This window comes from Branchiostoma floridae, chromosome 1 (genome assembly GCF_000003815.2).
Source record: "Branchiostoma floridae strain S238N-H82 chromosome 1, Bfl_VNyyK, whole genome shotgun sequence".
Lineage (NCBI taxonomy): Eukaryota > Metazoa > Chordata > Leptocardii > Amphioxiformes > Branchiostomatidae > Branchiostoma > Branchiostoma floridae.
In genome coordinates this window covers 29016813-29039957 of record NC_049979.1, presented here as the reverse complement: position 1 = coordinate 29039957, position 23145 = coordinate 29016813, and the positions used below count along the sequence as shown (strand labels likewise).

Below are 23145 nucleotides of genomic sequence, written 5' to 3'. Positions count from 1 at the left end.
GTTTGAAAGACCGCAAAGGAAAAAAGCACCACAAAAGAAACGCTGACTTTGTAATTATCGGTTTTGATGTCTAGAAGCACCATTGTTGAACATAAGACGTGCATGTAATATTGAATTAACCGGACATTTCATGGTTTCATGGTCTCTGTTGTTTTGACTTTAGTTGGACTATCACTGCACTTGGGGCACCTGTGTGGCACTGCGGGTTTTCGTAGATGACTCAAGGAATTTCAGAGATAAAGAATTTTCTTCCGTTTTGTGTATTTTGTTGTCTTCTAAATCATACTTTTACGTATTACGCAATATCTAGATTATTAAAACAAGCAAAAATAACAAAACAGTGCCGCAGTGAACGAACCCCGCAGTGCCGCATCGGTGCCCCAAGTGCAGTGAGAGTCCACCCTTAGTTTGTACCTAGTACCTACATGTACGTATAGAATTGTTTGATGAATTGTCTCGCGAGGGCTTTGCGTGGGAAGGCCGGCATTATTACACCAGTGGACGACCAACTGCGCAGTGAAACACTCTCCTTTTACAGACAATACAGACTGGAAGACTAGAGATACGGAGCAGTTTGGAATTTATGAACAAGCTGCAAAAATGGGTTTCAAGCCAGGTGTGATATCTTTACGTGCAATTGAACACCACCAGTGGACGTATAATCAGAATATATTCTCTGTCTCGGACTGAAATGGTTGAGGCCTGAAGCTGAATCGTTGCGCATTAAGATTTTAAAGCATATTTATCATTAATTGCAAGATCACCGTAAAACATTTAGTGGTTTGCACCATCAATTTTAAAATCAATCCGCAAGCTAAGGCACGGCCGCAAAAAGTTTTGTTTCTGGTTTCGGTCCTGAAAATATTTTAGTCGGTATCTAGTGATTCTCTCATTTATTTTTTTCTATTTTGCGATCTCCTTCCGAAATAAAGGTTGCCTTCCGAAATAAAGGCTAGGAAAAATAAGTGGACCAGATTTTGGACCAAGTAGAAAATGACCAGATAATAGCAGGGGATTACACGTTTTGGCGCTTACCAGTTTAAGAAAATAACAAGACTGAAGTTGAGAAGAGTTAATAGTCATTTCTACCATATTTTCTACTGTCAAACTTACAGAGTTTACATGAAGACAATATCGTAAAAACTCAAGTGGAAATCGGATTTTCCGCCAAATAGATTCCTTTGTAGAAAATTGGACCATTGTTATGAGTATCGCCCGTTCACAAGTTTCCACAGACAATAGGTTCCTAAGTTCCAGGTTCAGGTTCAGACCGGGACCTGAACCGTATATATGAACTTGAATTTTCTGTACCGGTTTCCACCCCTAGTCGGTAGGGTTTCGCTATTGTCAATGGGGTTACTAGAAACAACATTTTTCCTAGGCCTAATGATACGCTAAGGGGGAAGGGCGCGCCGGCTCTGCTGTGATTTACCATCAATTACCCATCACCTTGAGACACCGTTATGCTGATTGGTGCGGCAATTAAGAGTGCCGTTGCCTTTGATCATGTATATCATTAACGCTAGTTTACCTTTATCCGCGAGGTAACCTTTATCCGTTGTTTTTATAGCAGAGGGTATTTAAGGACGTCTATCTAGTCGACGGACGGTGGTTTCAAACTTTGAAAACTTTGCACCTTGAAACCACCGTCATTTGATATTTTGATATTGACATTGATATCCCTAAATACCCTGTTTAGAAAATCAACGGATATAGGTTACCCCGAGTAGAAAGGTGTTACATGCAAGGCATGCTTTTGTCTTTGTTGTTACACTTAATATCAGCACGTTTTCCTTATATTTTGTAGTGCATTTTCTAGTTTTCCATATTCCCATGAATGCATTACTCAGACCCCAAACTTAGACCCCCTTTCTTGTTAACACTCCATAATGATACACCTGTATAATTAAGATACGATTTAGAAGAATGTGTCTCTCGAGTCATTTCAGTTTCGCATTGTTAAACTGACAGTGTATTTGTTGGATTATGTCGACCAAAATCTAAAAAATGATAAGCATAGTATAATAAATGAATAAGACAATCCCTGCTTACCGACACTAATTTTAAGGACCAATTTAGGAAAAATAACAACATTTTTAGGCCTAAACGCATTGCATATCCGCTGTTGTCGAATGTACTTAACGATTTATTATATCTAGTGCATATGAACATCCATAGCAATCTAGTTGAGGCAATAACTGCGTATTATGTTTTTGACGCGCAAAACATTTATTATACGACCGAAGATAAACGGATTAAGTCAGGCCTATGATGTTTACTCCCTTTTGCAGTGCTAATCTTCAGAGGGATTGCCGTGGGTATTATGTGTAAATATGAGGACATGAAGAAAGCGTGCAGTCATGCAAGACACGTACACACGCAAAAACGTTCACCAACTTACAACAAAAGAAACGTGAACGTTGTATTTACAGTCAAAGGTAATAATGATGATGCTTTATTGCAAATGCATGCCCATGGGGCTAATTTCAAGTAAACAAAAATCAAATACGCATGAAACGATAATTAAGTGTGGTCTAAATGCAGGAGAATAATCTAAATACTAACATTCAAATATTGTATATACGTTACAGAATAGGATACTAAATCTACGTTACTATTTTTTACGTTCGACTTTTTCATTGAAGACAGTTGAAAATGACACGTCCCATATGTTCTATAATAGATCAATTCGATGATATTAATAGGCAGAATATCTTGTGTAGGTTTGTTAACAATAGAAAGCTTGGTGTGGTTTTGGACACTATTTTGAATAATCTAAGATAGTCCCTCAGATATGACGTTAACGTTTCCTACCTGGCTAAATAGGCATGTTGACGTTCAACTGTTTTCTCATCAATGAATTAAGAAAGAATAGAACGATTATTGATAGATGGGCATGAAAGAATTCTAACAATGATTTTTTAACCATATGGATGACATCATCAGGTTTTATTGTCCGGAAGATTATTTTTTCTATGAGAAATTACAGCACTTTGGTTCATACCACTGCAATGATGCTATGTTTTTCATGTGCATAATGATGAAAGCTGCAAACTATCGTTCTCGCATATGGATATCTACTAATGATCTGTAGTAATTAGAAAATAATGGATTTTATCTAATTAAAAATGATTTTAAAACAATCCTGTGTTTGGGGAGAGCCACACCTCGAGAACGTTAAAGAATCCACTGCACTTATCGAAAAGAGTAGGGGACCTTCCCGGTGTGAGTGGATCAAATAAATCTGTCCGGATATGCGGCTTGTACTGTTCAGTGCAAACCTGGAGTGTTAGGCGTCATGGGGTTGTTTATTACCGGGTATGCAAAACAGACAAACAAATAAAAACAAACAAGAAAGATCTAAGCTCTGATAAAAATCACACGCAAATATTAGACACAACAAATACACAATACTGGTAGAATAGCCGTTATGCAGACTACTGACTTGTCTTTAGTGCATTTCTTTATACATAGATGAAATTTTGCTTACTATGTTTTGTTTCCTACGTATGTTTTTGCTATCTTTGTGATTGAAAATGCTACAAATGTACATTTTTGCCTGAAAATGATCAGAGCTTCATAATTGCAAACAAGCTTTAACTACACGATTACAAGTGAACTAGCTCAAACGTAGCAGGCTCGCAAAAGCATATATGTTGCCCCATACAAGGCTAGCTGAATGTCACGTATTCGTGTGATTATTGTTTCCTTTACTTATCTTTTAATCTATCCATTGTTTACTCGTTCGAAATCTTATACCAGCAACCCAAAACTGTGTCGCTAGCTTACTTGGGTTAAACATGGACGACTTTGTTTGTTTTCCTGCGTTTCTGACAAGCGAACTCGCTCAAACCGGTTCCCAGAAGCACATATGTTGCCCAATTCAACGCTACCTAACTATCACGTATTCGCCTGACTATTATTTCCTTCAACTAGCTTTAAGTTTTAATCTAGCCATTGTTTTCTCTTTGGAAATCCAAGACCAGTGATCTAAAACTGTGTCGCTAGCTTACTTAGGCAAAATGTGAACGACGTTGCCTTCCTGGCGTGCAATATAAACGGTGCGTGCATTAGCACAGTTTAGGGGGAGGGAATATATTGATGAATGCGCGGGAAAATTGGGTTGGAAGGCTGTGGCTGTGCCGCGCAGGTGGGCAGACGTGTTGGCGCGTCAGAGTCGTCTCCTCAGACGACGCGTGACGTGATGTATGGGGCTCCTCAGTTTCCCGCCATGTTCCTGCACTTTTCAACGATCGACTCGTAACCGAGTCAGTCACATGCGAAGGGCAAGTTCGCAAATTTTGATGATAAGAGAAAGCTGCAATAGTTTGCGGTGGATAGTTTACGTATTTGGCTGCCATGTACCCCCTACTACGTCTATTTCATTTGCTTTCAAAGACAGAGGACAATGTAGAACTGCACTCTAGTAACCACATACAAAGGACAAATTGAAGGTTTTCCCATAGCCTTTTCCATAATTTCTCCGGCGCGGTATTGGAGGGTGGGGCCCTTCCTTCGAACTTATACCTCCAAACCGAAGTCAGGCACCCATTTTTACACCTGGGTGGAGTGAGGAAGGTCGTGCAAAGTCGAGCACAAGATCGGTGACATGGTAGAATTCAAATTTTAAACCCGGGACAACTTGATTCAAAGCCGAACACTTTCCCATTACGCCATACGACCACACATAGCCCCCCTACCCTTGATACTGAGCTATGTGTCAGACGTAATATAACACAACCCACAACAGAAACGCGCCGTGGGCCGATGTCTGACACTTCGCCCGGAAATCCATCCATACATCCATAAATAACCTACGTTACTATTTATCGTTTGTGAAAGCGTGTCGTCTTCAAGAGAGGCCGGACCAAATTGAAGATGTCATGAGCTTTGGCGCCGAGGTTGCATTAGAAGGATTGAATAGACCTGTAACAGAATCACAGCAACTGGCCAACCCTGGATTTCCATATGAAGAAGAAATATAAAGAAAAAAGTACTTTCGACCTTTGGGCTGCTCACACCCACAAGTGTGTCCGTGTAGTTGGGTTGCATTTATAAGACGGGTATTAAGAAGAGTACTCTTCTTCTTTCTTATTTTCATATAGATGTTACTCTACCTAGTAATATGTGGTGTCGTGTGGATGGTAACTATAGATTTTTTTAGCAATTATGATCACAGAGGTCCTGGGTTTGAATCCTAGCTGCCATGCAACTGATCTTGTGCCCTTGGAAAAGGCACTTTACACACGGCTTTCCTCACTCCACTCAGATGTAAGAATGGGTACATGACTTCTGTTGGGAGGTAAAAGGCCGTGGTGTGCTCCGTCTTCCAATACCGTGCCTTAGACACAGTGTAGAACAACCAACTGCCCCTAAGACCCTACGAAAGGTTATGTGACTACGTAGATTACGTACCTACCTATGTAATGAATAACTAGTTATAAACAATCCATGATGTTGTTTCCAACATAAAGTAACGCCATAACATAGCATAACATAAAATAACGCAACACAACACATCGCAGCATAACCTGACATTACATACTATGCTTTCAACCTTAACATGCTGCTTAGGAATTCGTTTTATGGATGGCCCTCCGTTTCAGCGCTAATGCACTTTGGTCAATTGTCCTATCACTTCCAATTGACCTTATAGTCTTAGAAGAGATACTCAGTAGAGGCATAGAGGATTACATATACATGTACAGTTAGCCCAGGATCAAATGACGATACCTCGGTGTGTCTTGATTATTTTAAGGTATAATAATATAATAGTCTATGGTCCAGATGGGACACCACTTAGATCTAGGGCTCTTTCATGCAAATGTATGCAAATATGCAATAAAATGGACAATAAATCGACATAACTTATGTAGTACTTGTCCAAATGACATCAAACATGGTAAAAGTCACTCACAAGAAGAAAATTTCTGTTTCTTTCTAACACTTGAAGGTGTTTGGTGCATTTTCGTGATAACTGTTGCTAATGAAAATATGATGCTTTGTATGTTAATAAAATATCCTAGTCTGCTATATAGGAAGTATATTCTCTCCCTTTAGACATATGCTTATATTCCTCACGCATTTTAACAGTAACAATATTTTGTAAATTCATGCCCGAGGGCTAATGATAATAACAATGTATTGTATACAATAATGAGGTAAACAGTGAAGTACAATTAAAGTTGTCAACTAGCGCTGCTACTAATGTCAAACGGTTTTCATTGGGTTTGATTTCTTTTCTGTATGCAGTGCAGGATGACATTCCCGACTTTTCGGAAGATATAACAAATCGCTTAGTACTAAACCCGTACAATTCTACATTTTCACCATTAACCAAAAGCAAGAAGTGGCCGAACAGCCGAATATGAACTCTGTCTCTGGTGCTGATAACAGAGTGATGATTAACGAATCACCACTTTCGGTGGAAAGCTCAAGGGAGTGTCTCTACCGTGCCACGCATGTTGTTGAAAACTTATTGCGGTAACTTTGCGTTTACACTAAACAAGGGTAAAATAAGTGACCCCTACAAACAAAATGGCCATGCCCGGAATGTCACATCCTCAGTTTCGGCTCCAAGTGTTACCACCGAAACAAAAACAGATGTACAATTCGCAGTGGTCACAACCTTTTGGTGACTAGTTCGGGCCAATTTGCGATATTTTACCGATTGCGATTTCTTTTTAAATCCAATATCTTAGGCAACAAATTAGCGCCTGTTGGCGACAGATCGGTGACATGTTCGTGTCTGTTAGCCAATGCCTTTCAACAACAGGCACGACCCAATGAGAAACTTAAAGGGGCATTCCACTCCACACGGGAGTGTTATTTTCCGATAGATATCAATTTTAGGAAGTGATAACTGCATACTACTTCACATTATACGATAAAGTACCCAGTTGCTCCACATGCCTCAAAAGCATTCAATGTTCTACTAAACTCCCCAAGTACCCTCTAATTGAATTAATCCTATGGCTGAATACAATGCAAAACTTTTAGGTAAGGTTACAAAACTCATTTCAGGTTCGCTAAGAAATCTCGTCTTGTTCTTGTATTCTTTGCTATCTTATGAGCAATTTGCCTTCTCGGTGTGATTAGCGTACCTCATTTATTCCGAAAATGTGTACGATAAACAAAGTGTCTATGCGTATAGGGAATGCATGGGTAGGGTCTGCATGGGTTTAGTGAGTGTCATTATTGTTTTATAAAACACACATCACGTAATTCATCCCAAGTTGAATTCCACAAAATTCGACTGATTATGTATTCATTGACACATTATCTATTGCAAAACAATACTCCCTTCTGGAATGGAATGCCCCTTTAATAGCTTAATAGAAAACGTCGTGAGAAGCTAGTTTCACAACACTCGCTGTCCCGGACGTTGATAACAAGGAGAAGGTTGCAGGCTATTTATTCTCTCTCACCACGCCATACACCATGATGGCTGTCATGACGACTAAATCGCATTTCCTACGTTGCCTGCGGCCAGGTTGTCTTGCACAAGGCACGGTCTGTTCCACTACACCGCAATGCTGTTAAGAGGATATGTTTCCATGGGACCTGGTGTTATCTCATATTTGATGATTACCATGTACTTTGCTCAGAGCTCTTTTGCATTATTCAGGCGCCAGTGGTGGTGTTTTTTAAAAGTTGGTTACATGTCTTGATGGAGAGGGAAATCGTGCAGCGCGGTTGCTAAATTGTTTATTCCCAATCCTTTGATACAGGTAAAGACGAGGTTATTGCATATCTCAGCGGAGCCGTTCTCCTGCGCATTTGCCTTGAGCCGAATGACATGCAAAGTTCCCAGAATGTTTCACAGCAGCAATCCATTAGTCCCACATGCCCAAATCCTCGGCTTCAAGTTCCCCAAGAGGGCCTCGTACCTAAGTTCGTTAATACAGACGGACGAGCTCTGTGCCAAATTTTGCTGACAAAGAGCCCGCAGCAAGGCGGCCATCTTGATGACCCCTGACCCCTTGATTTCCCTTGATGCTATCGTCTTTCAAGTCTCGCCAGGTCGATAATAAATTACTTTGCGACAGAGGCTCTTATGCCCTAGCCGCTAAGACCTGATGGAACGCGAAGGAAATTAAGTCAGCAAAAGAAAAGCAGGTGCGTATTGATTGCTTAGAGTGAGCTCAAAAGATGTCAGAATATGAGCAAGTTTGTAGCACGTTATGTTTAGACGTTAGGGGGTCGGGAAACTGAAAATCATTAACGTTACATCAGCACGCAGATTCCTGGATGAACACAAACTCAAGTACTCGAACATTGAAACACATATGCGCACACACACACACACACACACACACACACACACACGCACAAACGCAAGCACACTCATACACCACACACACACACACACACACACACACACACACACACACACACACACACACACATGCACGCACACACACGGCAAATACATACACACATACACATATACATATACATATACAGACAGAGAGAGAGAGAGAGAAAAGAATTCTACTGACTTTGAAAACATTGTCTGACGAAGTCATGTATGGAAACTGGGAGTCACAGTAGAAATCAGGCACTTACGCTTTAACAGAGGTTCACGCAGGCGTTATAACACATCAAACACATCAAAGAGTTAGAGATACCGAGCTGCGTTCTCCATTTCACTGATCAAAGCTAACGTAGTCACGAAGAACGTTGCACTGAAATCTCAGTTGTAAGACAAGCCAACAACTATATAAACAATATTTTGCGTGCGTATCAGTGTATCTGGCAAACCTTTCAAACAAGGTGAGTGCCTTCGTGTAAGAAAGGTTTCGTTTTTTGGTATTCTCGTATGGCCTTAGCACTCTACTGTAAATACAGGGTGTGAGGGGGGAGATGGTGGAAACGGAGACTGGAATGTTGTAACGGTCGACTTGGCCTTCAAAATTCGTTAACCTGCAGGCTGGCAGGAAGTGGTAGAACGTTTTCTATATTCTAGTCACGTTCACCGTATTGACAGGAAGTGATGAACGAACACATGTAATGCTAAAACCTTTCACCGTAATGACAGGAAGTGACAGGCCAAACACATGTTTTGCTAGTCAAAACGTAAATTACTACCATTAAACAACGGAGGCGTGAGGTCTTGGAACTCTTCTTAGCAAGGCTGTCGTGGTGGTTTTGTGCCTATCGCTGCACTTGCAAGTGAAACAATGCTGACAAGCAACTTTTTGTCTTTCAATGGTTTACAAAAGCTTCCTTGGCTTGGGATCAATACGGCTTCAATCATCCCACGCCTTTAAGGTTGTCCTTGAGGTGGCAGGAGCCGATGCTTTAATTACGTAACGTTAAATTGAATTCGCAGAAGATTATGTTTTGAATAGTCTCTAGCTCTCTCTCTCTTTCCCTGTCTTCTCACTCTTTGTCTGTATCATAGTGTATGTGTAATTGAAAGAAATGATTAGCTTTTGGGTCCCCTAGCACTGCAACGGAACTTCGGTTTTTGATATATCGTGTTCTGGACATGCTATGGTCATGAGTGGTAGATAGCTCTTTTCTTTTTTGTTGGTGTTGTTGGCAGCCTTAAAATCGTAATTGCCCATACACATAGTTTAAAGGTATGGTGGAAACAGAACGAATTTATCAAGTATGGAGAGTACATTATGACTGCTCAACAACAAATAATGGCTTAGTAACTAGTCGAAGTTGCACCTGTGGCCATCCTTGAGAATGTATTATCTTTTGTACTGCCCCAACTACACCCAATACCGTACCTCAGACTGCAGCAATTTAGGAGAAAAACTGGTTGGATTTGTTACTTACTACAACGTTCTTCCTGATAATGCACTAGTTTATCATTTCAATCGGATTCAAATGGCAAACTTTTACAGTGTTTTCAATTATTCATAAAAGAAAAACCAAAAGATTGAAGTTACCAATCTTTCATTTTATCAGTCTGATTTGGAACACCTGCTTACAAATTATTGGATATGAATTTCATCTTTCCTACATGTCATGTTAATTTTTGTTACTATATGGTTTATATCATATTACAACATTATTCTTGTGCTTTACTTATCTGTATTTGTTTCAATGCACGTCCTTTCGTATTGCCCTTTGTTTTGATGACGATGCTAACCTAAGCCATGAGTTTGAGTGTGTTTTCATGACGTGTTGTTATATGTTGAAATAAAGAAATAATGATCTCTTGTACCATCAAAGGTTACATGCCGCCCCTATCCGTTGGTTCTTCGATCGGGGACCTTGTATGTTGTCTGCAGTGCTTGCTTCCAGCAGAAGCCAATATTTGTTTTCTAAGAACTGTGGTAATCAATTAATTGGTATCGAGTGGTACATGTATGTTGTTATCGAAAACTCAAATTTCCGGGAATTTATGGACCCTAGCACACCCCTAAAACTTGACATGTCCCGGCCGTGCCCAGGAATTTACGGCAATATCAAGGATCGGGCACACCGGACGTTAACATTCATGTACACGACTTGGAAATGTCAATTTTCACAAAGAAGAAAGGCTTTCTTTGGTTTCGTTGATGTGTCACCTCACCTCACCGGTCTCATAGCCTCACCGACCGTAGGGGCAGCAATGCCATCAATTTTTTCACCTTCTTCTATCTTCCAAGGTTGCCAGCTGTTGGACTGTGATGCGTCAGCCCCCAGAAATTCCCGGACTGTTTTTGTGTAGTGTGACCCTGGTCCTTTGGCGTAGCTATAGTCGCCTTCTTAACTCGACACCAATGAGTACATATGTCACCCGGCTTGTGGACATAATCTATATTGGATATCTTCAGAAGGCCACTTGACCGCCCCCTTGAATTATTGGACAGTTTAATCTTTGATAGTTGGTATGCCATCAAAACAACCGCCAGGCGTTGGACAGCAGCCCATATTGACCAGTCTTGGATGGCGGCCACTCTTTGTCAGTGACCATCCAACTCAATAATTTTTACAGCAAATACATTTCATGGAAGACATCGCCTGCAGAATATAAATCTAATGCGAGAGCTAAAAACATAACGATATGAGAAAAAATATGTTTGCAAAAGATGTTTGCATTTTCAAAATAGACATCATGAGCGTAGTAACAGGAATTGATGCATGGTATCACAACCGACAAGCTATTCCTGTGTTCAGTAAGTGTACAAAGTGACAATATTAGCAACTACACTTAATATTAAGGCTGGCACACACGACATGTCTTCCCATTCTTGGTATTAATTTTCTGACACTTTGAACATCTCGTGAGGGAACATAATTGATTACTGTATGGGGTCGTGGAACTCTAGTTTCTTTTTCTTTTCAAATCAGGCAGAAATGCGCTGGATTTGTTGTAAGTGGTGAAAAATGACAGATAAGTAGGAGTTATTACTAGATTTGCAACATTATTTGTACCTATCTTTTAGAGAATATATATCTCAGTATGGTATTTGGGTCATGTTATTTGTACTCGCGATCTCCGCATTACCTCATGCAAATCCGACACTCAAATTATAAAGGAGCTATCTCAATAGACAAGACGAAACGATCCGTATGTAGAAAATTACCAACTCGAGAGTGCTCAAAGAATGTACCAGTATTAAGTACCGGTGTCGAATTGTGCTGGGTGCTCAACAAGTACTTCGACCTTCAAAGTAAATGCAGATAGCCTCAATTATCTTAGCGGCACTTAACCTAAATGCACCTAGAATAATGCAATTGAAATAGACTTATATAAGTTCTTACCAGGATAATATGGTCTCATCGTGACAGATAGGATCTTCTGAGACTATCCTATTACAGAACAAACCAAAAATAGGTTGTCAGTCGTATCAGTGTGCAAATCTACTTAAAGAATATTATGAAATTTCGTCCTGAAGGGCATTTATCTTATATTTACAACTATCCCTGCCACTGAATTGACTTAAAACTGAGAAATTTATCTATGATTTATTCGAGAAAAAACACAGAGTGTCCAACCCAACTGTTGCAGCCAATAGGCCGAATTGATGTAATACTATTTAGAAATACAAGGCATTAAAATCGTATCATAAAACAGAGAGATTTTAGCAATCCAAATAGCATCTATATTGTGTCACGTTATATATATATATGTAGATAACGTTATATGTGTTAGTATCGTCATAGAATTTAAGCTTGATTGAAGGCATTGGTAAAATCGCTAAAATGTTATCAACTATAGGGTATGAAAATTTGGCAAGGATAGTAAGGCCTACGGGAAACAAGGTTGTGTTCCCTTAGCTCTTAGTTTTCTTGCTCTTCTGCCTCTAGTCCTCTGTTCTTTAGGCCTGTTCACACCGAGTTTACAAGAAAGTTTGTTCAGTTTCTGCTGGTAACTTTACTCTAAATACTGGAGTCTCTGTGCTGCAACCTCCAATGCGTTACGTGAGCGTGTAATATAGAGGACCATGTTCCATGGTTGTTTTGCACCGTAGCATGTACGTGATGATAGCATTGTACCGATATGACAGATGCCAATGATGCTCAGAATGCTGGGTCACCTTTATCCACGGGGTAACCTATATCCGTTGCTTTAAAACCAAGGTATTCGGGATATCAATTAAACGGACGATGGTCTTAAATTGCAATATTTTCAACATATTGCAGTTAAATAGTTTGAAACCATTGTCTGTCGCCTTCATATTCCCGAATGGCCTTTTTTTAAAGCAACGGATATAGGTTAGCCCACGGATAAAGGTCTATGTCTCGTCTAAAGGATAAAGGCGAACTAGCGCGTTGCATTCTCGTCACCCGAATCCAAGGTCACAATTCGTTCGCTACAATTTTATCAGCACGACCATCGTCATCAACGGTATTCCCGGCCACTTGTCGCTGATTGGATGACATCACGACTGTATTCAATCCATGTCATTTTGAAAGTCGGAGCTACCCCTATACGTGCTTGGACGGCAAAAATGCGCAAACATGTTTGCCCTTTCTGTCCAAAGCATATTGAAGATGAATTTCACTTTTTAACGGAATGTTCTAGATACGCTATTTTACGTAATGAACTATTCACATTTCTCGAATCCAGTACAGCAGATTTCAAGAGATTCGATGCTACAGACAGATTTGTACAGATGCTACAGACACATATCTTTGGATGCCACAATTCCCATAATGCAAAGATAGGCAAATGTATCAAATGTATCTGCTTTGCTTGAGAGTAATGAAACTCATGATTAGCCTAACTCGATTGTAACATTATATCAAAGACTTGTTAGCCCTTCTTGTTATGTCTTATTCCATACACCTATTTTGTACTTTGTGTAACAGTCGTTGCCATACTTTGTGCCATGTACAAATGTCGAGCAATAAAGTTCATGTCATGTAGTCGTCCTCGCTAGACTTCTAACAGCACTCACCAGGCTTTTCTTTTGTGAGAGCGCTGATTCTCGGTTTTCAAAATCTGCCAATGTTCTTCAATGCTGCCACATGCTAGCGAATCAGAGCTTTGGCAAAAACTCAAAGCCAGCAATGCTAGAAGTTTGCGAAGTGATCTAGCAGAAATGCGAAGAGGGAGAAAAATTTGTGTCATATTGCGGTTTAGCTGATATGCAGTATTTTTGTTTCAAAAGACACAATTGACCAATTCTTTCGTGACGGAGGTCCAGTGTACGAGGAGAGCCACGACTCAAGCACATCAAATGTAACGTACTACGTTCATTGCAAGTGACATAAAATAACAAACAATGGCAAACTCTACATCGTTTGTAGAATGTAACTTATTGGGTTTGACTCCTTTTTCTTACAGAAAGGAAGACGAAGGATCCCAATTTTCCGAAATTTATGGGTTCTGGGATGTTAAAAGGAGGGTAGTTTTCTTTTGTTTTATTTTTCTTTTCTTAAAGAACCCCCTGTAATCTTAATGTCTGTGCTAGCCAAAACCCTATCCGTTCTGGTCTACGCTGATGCTAGCCTTCAATAACAGGGCAACCTTGGCTGAATATCAGTCCAAGCAATACATAGACAGATTTATGAATAAATTCTATTTAACGAATTTAAAGTCAGTGGTAACAGATGAACGCATTGGTCAGAAGTAGAACGCAATCAAAAAGCTTGCCCACGATCTCTCTTTCAGGTCACGTTTTTCTGTGAGGTTTGAAGCTACGCTGGCTGCCGAGACACCACCATATCTCCACCGAGAGATACACAAGATTCTCAGGATATGAAAATAAGAACGCTCGATAGCCAGAGGTGCCTCTTAAAATCGATGAGACCTTCCCTCGGGAAATAAATGCTCTGTATTACTTCTCACGGTCTGCCCAAGACTTTCATTTAAGATACTAAAAGTATTGAATACTTGGTAAGGTGATGCGCCGTGGTCCATCTTGAAGACAGATGAAGCCAAAGGGGACAGGTAGTGAAGGGGCTCTAAGTCGATAACACATAAACATTCATGGGCTATAGGAAGATACATGGCTACGTTACGAACGTTGGCTCAGGAAATATACGAAGCTCTTACTGATTCGTCTATGGTTCCTTTGTCCCTTTGTTGTTTACATCTTGAAAATAGATATGACATCGAATGAACCCCAGATATATCACGAAGCAGAAGACTACAAAGTGTTCCCACACAAACACCTTTTATTGCCTTCGCTAAGAAGGTTACGTTTTACGTCTCGTTTGTTTGTCTGTCTGTGAACAGCATAACTCTAGAAGCTGTCGATAGATTCTGATGACATTCGGTAGAGGAGAAGGGGTCAGGAAAATAAAGGTCAGTTTTGATAACGGCGCCCCGAAGTACTGCAAGAGAAGTAATGGTTTTGGTATCTCATGTTCCGGACATGCTGTGGTCCTGGTTTTATAGTGGCATATAGCTCTTTGTGTAGGTTTGGGCCCCGTGGGGGGTTTTAGGATTTGCAGGGGGCATTTGTGTGTCTGTCATTAAAGGAGAATAACAAGAAGGATTTGATGAATTTGGAGTATTTTTCTGTTTAAGATAACCACTTATACCTTTGCTTGAAGTATAGACCATCAAGACCGTACATCCCTACCAATTATTTCGTTTAGGAAGTAACATTATTAGTTCACCTTTATCCGTGGGGTAACCCATTCTCGTTGTTGTTTGAAAACATTGAATATCTTCAAAATAGTGCAGTTTGAAATCACCGTTCGTCGACTTGATATCTCTAAATACCCCGTTTAACAACGGAAATACTTGTAGGTTACCCCACGGAGAAAGGTAAACTAACGTTACGTACTATGTAAACAAACTTATTCGCAGGTATATACATCTAGTTGATATTCCTCGCACTGACCACAGTCGACAACGATGCAGCCCATTCGGCCAGTATTTTACGACTGTTTGGAGGATGTGAAATCCTTGAGTTCTGAAACTCTGCCAAAACGCCTAAGTGTTTCAAACATTGCCTTGCCGTCCTCCGTCTCGCATGATGGATTTTCTAGAAGCCCAGAGATGGCACAGGGAAAGTCGGCGGATAACTATGCCCACTGACAGCCACGGGAGATGCTTGATCAATGGTTGGATTTCTAAGATGAGTTCCCTCAGTAACGTACTTCATCCAGCCATTTCAGCTCGCGCCATCAGTCAAGATTATGGCGGACAGTTTGGCGTCTTCCTCTGGGGTTTCTCCCGTCCAGAGTCGAACGACGTGAAATCCTACCGGACGGCATGGCTTTAGTGGCGTCGTGATCATAATATTAGTTTTGCGAGTTATTTCAGAGAAAGGTTAGGTTGCTAACTTGAGTATGTCGGTTATGATTGAGCGGTTAGGTAAATATTTCTCGCCTAACTGGGAAAGGCATTACAAGTATGTAAAGTCTTGCATCCATCACTTTATAGTCCCGCCCACCTCCGTCAAAAAATAGAAATGCAAAAAAGAAAAACCACAAACATGCAAATCGAAGTCGAAGCTGCTCTCTCATTGGCGAAACGATCTATTGACATTCTCCCATTGGTCAAACTGCTAATTGTGATGGACAGTCAAGAGCTGTGGTGCAAGGAAAAACATAAACATACAAATCTATCACGGACTCGCAGCCACTCTCTCATTGGATATACGATTAATCGCTATTTTCCCATTGGCTCAACTGCTAATTGTGATGGACAGTCAGGAGCTGTGGAAGATCACAAGGTAAATACGTGAAAAGCAAAAAAAATAAACATTCAAAGACATGACCGACTCGCAGCCACCCTCTCATTAGCTATGTGGATGATTGCCATTCTCTCATTGGTTGAAGTGCTAATTGTATTGGACAGTCAAGAGCGGTAGAAGATCACAGAGTAAAGAGGTGCTTTGGACGGAAAACTGGAGCTCTCTAAAGATTGATTTGCGGTTCTGGTAAGCCGTATTGCATGTCCAGCTTTGTCCAATAGGCTTACAAGAAATTAGGGACAAAGTATGTGAAATCGGAACGGCTTAAGTACTTAGGGAAAAACGGATTTAGAGAATCAAGGAGGTTGAGAGAATCAATTGCTTGTCTGTGCTGTCGGAAATCCATGTACATATGTGTTTTATTTTTCCCTAAGGCAGACAATCTGCCACTGCACTTAAGTTCGTATTCTAAGAGTACCACATACAAAGGCCAGGAAGAAGAAAATTGTTGTTTTATTGCCTTTTTGAGGCCGTAAGTCGTTACAGTTCCATTCTTTCTTAATTCATTGATAAGAAAAACAATGGAAGGTTAAACTACCAATTTAGCCAGGTACGAGGGCATTTTTGAGGAAGGGCCTTTTTATAAAAGCTTAGTGCATGAAATTAATATGAAAATAAATAGGCGATATGATAAATCAGGAATGACAATCTAACTCCGGAAAAAAATTGAAAATTTATTTTTGGGAAGACAATAACATTGCCTTATTCTGCTCATGTTTCATTATAAAGCAGAAACCAAGAACTCAAGTGAGACATCTTTTTGTCGCGTCCAAGTCTTGTTTCCTTTCCCATGATCTAGGTACTCTTACCACATGATCATGAGCTACCGCCATTACCTACGAAGCTACGGGTATTAGCTTTGGGTATTTTGAAACCAGAGTTAGGTTTTTCACTCGCTTTCATTTATCCTGGTTGTAAATGTCTAGATCTGATACCAAATGATATATGTTGGCACTCTAGTTGCCTCGGTGATATATCAACAACTGCAACTACTACTGTTTGCGTGTTCTGAGCACGCTTCAACCAAGGCACTTTGCAGGATTTTTAGAGCCAACACTGCGATTTCCTAGGAATGTTCCTGTAGCTCAATGCACCTGTTTAATGCGGTGGACATGACAGAACAAAATCGAGATCAATGGGGCAAACAAAGAAAATATATTTAAAGAACCATATCCCACACGAAACTATACTAATATTCTAAACATTATAAGTATTAATAAATGTGTGTGTGTGTGTGTGTGTGTGTGTGTGTGTGTGTGTGTGTGTGTGTGTGTGTGTGAGTGTGTGTGTGTGTGTGTGTGGTGTATTTACGTATGTTTATATAGATAGACAAATGCATAGTCAGATAGAGATTGGGGTGTTAACAATGTGGTTCTAAACTCAAAGGTGTGCATTACATACCTAAACACTATAAATCCTGGCTAGTATGCATACCCACCACCTATTCAGACGATCTCAAAACCTACATTCAGGACCTTGATATATCGACATGGAATGCCTCTAAGTGAGTTCACCGGAGGACAAGTTGACGTGCCCTTAAACAAAATCCCCGTTACAAATGGGCAGCTGCTACCGTCTCGACGTCCCCGTAATTCATATATAATATATGATTCCAGCAATAAATGAGACGTTGCCTCCGCATCCAAATGTGATATCATTGGAGATGTTCGTATATATGTGATTCGGTATAGCTTTCCGGTCTTCATCAACTATAGTTGGAGCAGGTTCTGCATACTCTGATTGGTATTTCCGGATATCATTAAGAAATCTCATTAGGCCACAACAAGTAAATTTTATGGATGCCATTCTCTACTTTACTCTACATCTTCTACAGACTGCTAAAATAATGAGAGAGGGCGAAAAAAACAAGATGGGTATACAAAAACATGATGGCAAATTTTCAAAGTAGACAACATAAACGTTAAACGTTGTAACAACAATTGACGTGACAAAATAGGGCATAAAAACCAACAAGGCATTCATTTCTGTATATAAATGCACTAGTATAGTAAAAGTGACCCTAGTGTGGTAGTCTGGTATCACCAACCATGTTGGCAACTACACTCATGGCTTCCATATTGGTGCCACTTTTAAATGTATCCAGCAAGTTTCACTTCTGCAACTACAGTCAAGGCTACCTCTCTAGTGTCAATTCTAAATACATTTTATTAGGTTACAAGACAACCGATTTACCCATTTTGGTTTATCTGACCATCCCTGAAGAAAAAGAAAAATTCTTGTTTTTTTTTCTGAAATGAGGCGAAAATCAATGAGCACGCGGATGTCATCCATAAAATTTACTTGCTGTGGCCTTAGTGGGACACGTAACGTGATTGAAAGTTACGACAGTCCCGGTGTGATTACCTATTTTGTCCCCAAACAACATGATGGCACATTAGGGAATGTACAATTTTTCTTTGCAACGCCCACGCTGTGATCAAATGGTCACGATGGTTGTTTTTAAAATATATCCCATATATCCTTTGATTAAGACAGACAAGGACAACGTGGCACTGCACTCAAGTTAGTACCTTAATGCCACATACTATGGAGAAAAATATCAGCTCAAAAGAACAAGTAATAGTCATGCTTTCAAGTACAAGAGTCACCAGCCTAGGATTGATGTGTTCAAAAATTCGTATTTTCCAAGAACCACCGTAGAGTGGAATTTGTTATCACAAAGCACAGCAGGGGCATCTTCGCAGGATAGTTTTAAGGATACTTGCAGATAGATATTAGGTTAGGACGTCCAGCCTACGAAGCTGGTGTGTTACGCCGAAGGGCGGTTATGCCGGCTATGTAGATACAGATACAGATGCAGACAGAAGGCAAAGGTAGCCTGTTCTAAGCCGTAGTGGCAGTGGGGTTGTTATCCACTATGTCTAGGCCACGGTATTGGAAGGTGGAGCCCAACCCTCTCCTTGTACCGCCTTTTACCTCCCCAGCCGAAGTCAAGTACGCATTCGTTTACACCTGGGTAGAGTTGGGTAGTGTCATGTCCAAGGGCACAGGGTCGGTAGCATGACCGAATTCGAACCCAGTACCTCTGGCCTTTGAATCAAATACCCACACAACCCACACAACCCTCCAATGGTTGGTTGATTTCCGACAGACCGTCGGTGAATGACATAAAGATCGGGTGATCAGTGGATCATCTGAGCAATTGCATTTTGTCTTTCTAGCTTAGGAATAACATGGTGCGTTGCTTTGATCATTTCCTTTGGGAGTTGCCTAAAACCTTATTTCACCTTTATCCGTGGGGTAACGTAACATAATATCTGTTGTTTAAAAAACAAAACATTCAGGGATCAATTCAGTTCAACGGTCGACGGTTTCAAAATGGAATATTTTCAAAATATCGCAGCTATTTAAAATATATTTGTTTTAAACAACACCAGATAAAGGTCACACCGCAGATAAAGGTGAAGTAACGTAAATCACTATTTGTCGGTTCAACTGAAGCGTGAGAGAATCATACCTTGCCATGGCAAATTTAAAAGTTTTAGGTCGTCAAAAATCAAACGGCATGATACCCTAACATTAAGGTAACGTGAAGGCATGACGCATGTTTGATAATCGGTGCTCATATCTAAAATTAGCACGGTGATAGAAACAGATCTTTTGGTTGAATACGATAATGATTCTAATTGGGCTACATATGCTATACATTGTCTTACGAGACTGAAGTATGCCAACGGTCAGTCATGTTATACAAAACACATGTAACAGCTACTTTACTCAGTGTTGTATTAAGTCTACTTATCACGCACGCACGCACGGACACACGCAGATACACGCGCGCACACACACAAACAGACACACATACACACACACACACACACACACACATATACACACACACACATATACACACACACACAAACACACAAACACACACACACACACACACACACACAACAACGGAGGTAAGCAAAGATGACTTTTACAAATATGTTTTAGTGGATGGTAAAGTAGCGCAGGAGGAAAGTGTGTTTTCTAAGTGCACACAGATGTGTCATTCAACTTCTGTCAAACCGCATATGGCTCTCCTTGTAATGCCAGCAGTGTGACGCTCAGCGACAGTGCTACTTGATTTAACCACACACCAAAAACAAAGTCTCCATTTTTTTATGGAGTTAAACAAATATGGCTTCTACAAATATGTTTCAGCACACACATACACACACACGCGCGCGCGTGCGCACACACACACGCGCATACACACTTAAACACACACATATACACACACACGCGCGCGTGCGCACACACATACGCGCACACACACTTAAACACACACATACACCCACACACATACACACACACATGCACACACACAAACACACACAAACACACAAACACAGACACACACACATACACATGAACACACAGACACACGCACACACAAATACAGAGTTAAGCATAGATGACTTCTACAAATATGTTTCAGTAGATTGTAAAGTAGCGAAGGAGGAAAGTGTGTTTTCTAAGTGCACGCAGATGTGTCATTCAACTTCTGTCAAACCGCATATGGCTCTCATTGTAATGCCAGCAGTGTGACGCTCAGCGAAAGTGCCACTTGATTTAAGACCGAGCCAGTACTTAGAAGTCCCATTTCCAGAAAGACAGCTGGCAGACATATCTTAATCGAAAGTAACGTTGGGGCACAGATGGACCCATCACGTACCAATCCAACCGCTCCCAGCAACGGCAGAAGGATATAGATAAAAAATAAAACGTTTCCATCCGCCGTATCTAAGTGCATTTCAGTCAGTCCCCGGAAGCGATCAGATCTTATCTTTCCTACGCCAAATCCTACTCAATAGTATACAGTATACATTTATACATACAGTATGTATGATATGTACATAGTCTTCAGAAAAGTTGTAAGTAACTCTGTGTCACTTTTGTGGATATTGGTCAGGAAGATAAAGTATCAGATTATTGCCACTCGTTGAGTACAGACATGACAAATGCACGAAACACGTTCGAAAGACGCCATCAGTTATGAAACAGTAAATACCCTACCTCTGCACAACCTACTTTCACAGACGCCTATAACGCCTCAAAGCCACAGATTCTACAAGTAAATCTCGAGCTAGATCGGGAGTGCCGAGAAATGCAACTCAGTCTTTCTTCTTTTAGTTTAAAAAGTTTAGTTTATTCCGTATACATAATAGGCTGTATTTTTAGAACTCTTTATTGCCATTTCCTAGACATTGTTTCACAATAAATGTGTAGCGTAAGGCATTATGCAAACCCTTGTTTCCAGACCGCTGTTCATAGTCAAGAAAACAACCCCTCTAATTCTAAACGTTTGCGATTACATCCATTTACATTGAAATGAAATGCACTACCGAAGAATTAGCTTCAAGGTGGTGCCCGTCTATATAAGCTCGTTCGCCATTCGTAATACATATGCGCAGCGACAGGTATTATGGGTAATATGTCAAAGGTGAGGGATCCTGAGACAAAACGAAACACGTCTAGAGAGTGTCATGCTAATCAGACAACGAAAGAGAAACTGTTTACAAGTCATGGTCCTTTACCTTCGAAATATTACCCACAATTCCTGTCGATGCGCATGCGTGCTGGGAATGACGAACGAGCGTATTCTGAGCTGATGAAAAATGGCGGATGCCGTTTGAAAATAATCATCAAGACATTTTATAGTCATGTTTATCAGTCTTTATTATCTATGATCAATAGTGGGTTATTGTGGATTAGCTACAGACCCTACATTCTCTCCTAGCATCAGTGAAACAGAAAATATAGGTTAATGTAAGCTGTGATAACAGTCCGATAAAGGAAATGGTTTATATATGGACTTCCTGGATCTAAGACTAGCCTTGGGTAAGGCTTGGTTGATCTAAAAGTATGCACAAACACCACTCAAAGGAAACTGACTCAAATCCCCTTTATATATTTCAACTGAGCTCCTTATACACGAGTGAGACTTCTTGAAGAGCCTGTAAAGAGCATTTCTGTCAAAGTATTAGAAAGCTAAATACCAGTCATCCGTTATCTGGTGACAACACATAATAAGTTGAGCATATAATGATGGAAGGGTATATAAGGCATTGTGCATACTTGCGCAACAGCCGACGTTGCAACAATAATTGTACACAATGATTAAATGTCCTCCGAAGTAATGATTCAGTTTTCCTTGGTAGTAAATGATGGTGAATTCATACTTATGACATGTAGAAGTTATAGTTAGGTAGGTAAAGGTGTACTTCACTATGCATAGATTATGTAAGCGCTATTTGCAAAATTCATCATGAACTGGAATTCTGCCGATAAGATTTTGATAGAATATGTTGAATATAGGAGAAAACCATTATCTAAAACAAATCCCGCTATTTACAACTTTCTTAACCTAATCTATTAGAAAAGGTCAAACAAGATATTTTTAAAAACCTACGAATGTCATGGAGGTATGAGATCTCCAAACTCGTGTTACCTCTGTACTCACTTAACAGCCCATACCCTGCGCGAACTTCGACAGTACAGTTTCTGACAGAATCATTTGATGGAGGGAACACTACCGAGTCATTTGATGAAGGGTTTCACTGACGAGTGCTTGCCTACGTCACCCGCGTCACGTTCTGTACATGAGCAGATGCTTGACGAAAGATTTGAACAGTTGTTTGGAATTAGGCATAAGAAAATATGTTGTATTTCATTTGTTGGATACCATCCTGAAGAAAGAACAGATCGAAGTAATCCAACAAATAGAGTTTACCAACGTAAATTTGAAATGCGTCAAGACACTGGTTTTAACGAAAGTTTGTTTTGAATTTCTTTACTGGCAGTTCAAAAATACCATGTCCCTTGCCACAGAAAGATTTGCAGGTTTTCCTTGGAATTGCTTAAAATTTAAAGTTTAAGTCCTTCCCGCACCAGATGGTGTATAGTGCGGCGCCTATCTCCGTTTCAGTGTACCACACAGCTTTTGTGCAATCATTACAGCAAGGGGGCTAGTGCTCACACTCCAAATGCTGAGTGCTAAGCAGGGAAAGCAGCATATAGCGTTACAATGTCT

General features: G+C 40.3%; 1 protein-coding gene across 1 annotated transcript in view; it reads left to right on the top strand.

Moving 5' to 3' along the window:
* LOC118428981 (potassium voltage-gated channel subfamily H member 1-like) overlaps positions 1 to 23145 on the top strand; it is a 98476-nt gene that overhangs the window by 29734 nt on the left and 45597 nt on the right. The window lies entirely within an intron of this gene.